Source organism: Echinops telfairi, unplaced genomic scaffold (genome assembly GCF_000313985.2).
Source record: "Echinops telfairi isolate 266 unplaced genomic scaffold, ASM31398v2 ScPeMD7_9;HRSCAF=40, whole genome shotgun sequence".
NCBI classification, from domain to species: Eukaryota; Metazoa; Chordata; class Mammalia; order Afrosoricida; family Tenrecidae; genus Echinops; species Echinops telfairi.
In genome coordinates this window covers 77,148,966-77,150,026 of record NW_022103906.1, presented here as the reverse complement: position 1 = coordinate 77,150,026, position 1,061 = coordinate 77,148,966, and the positions used below count along the sequence as shown (strand labels likewise).

Below are 1,061 nucleotides of genomic sequence, written 5' to 3'. Positions count from 1 at the left end.
GACACGGGACGTGCCACAGGGCTGCGCTTTTCCAAGACCGTTACCCAGAGGGAAGAGAGGGCTTGGCCGCAGGCACGGGGATGGGTTGAAAGGTGGGCGCAGAAGGAAGGGAGGAATCAGGCCCTGAGTAACTGGGCGTGTGGACAATGTGCTTTGAAAGCTATACAGATACATTTTTTCATTCATTCATCACCCATTCTTTAGGGACCACGAGCCACACTGGCCGTCTATCACCAAGAAAAGGGACACGGTGGAATGACTCCGCCTAGACGCAAGGACTTTTTGAGGGGCTTCAAAAAATGTTTCCCCAAATTCAAGAAGTTCCAAGTCCCTACGTAGAATATTTAGACTATCCAGACCTGCTTGGGTTTGAGGGAGACACCACCCACCATCTGTCCACCGGTGAGGGCATGAGCTTGCTGTGAAGCCGCTGACACGTTTCCGAGACCAGGCTAGGAAGAAAGGGCTGCCGACCAACTTTTAAAAACCAGCCGATGAAAACCTTATGGGTCACAGTGGTCTGATTCCTAACTTTGTTTGTGGACTCCTGGGCAGCTCACAGCCTCTGTTTGAAGCAGCAAAGTATTATTTAATGACAGCCCCTCCCCCCAACTCTCCCAGCCCACGCCAACCCGCTTTCTCACCAGGGGCCCTGAGCCCCTGGTGAGGAAGCTGAGATTCCCATCGGAGGAAGTGTCTCAGGAGGGGGGAAGGGAAGAGGAAGGAGCTGTCAAAAACTAAAAGAAGAAACAATAGGTGTGAGTCAGGACCCAAGGTCTGCAGAGCCAGATAAATAAGGAGAGGAGAGAGGGAGGGGGTTCTTTCTACCCCGGTGGGGTCGGGGTCATACCCCGTGATTTTGAGGAATTAGAAAACATAGGTATCACAAAAGATGGTCCAATGTGGCGGGAGAGTCACAAGTTTTCATGGGGTTTGGAAATCATGCGATTATCAAGAGAGGTCTCTGACCTATGGTCTCCATCCAAGACCAAACCAACAAACAAACTCACTGCCTTTGAGTTGATTCTGACTCACAGCGACCCTACAGGACAAAGTAGACC

At 51.3% G+C, this 1,061-nt stretch overlaps 1 protein-coding gene across 1 annotated transcript in view; it reads left to right on the top strand.

The window, feature by feature from the left end:
• Positions 1-1,061, top strand: part of DYSF (dysferlin) — a 223,011-nt gene that overhangs the window by 18,093 nt on the left and 203,857 nt on the right. The window lies entirely within an intron of this gene.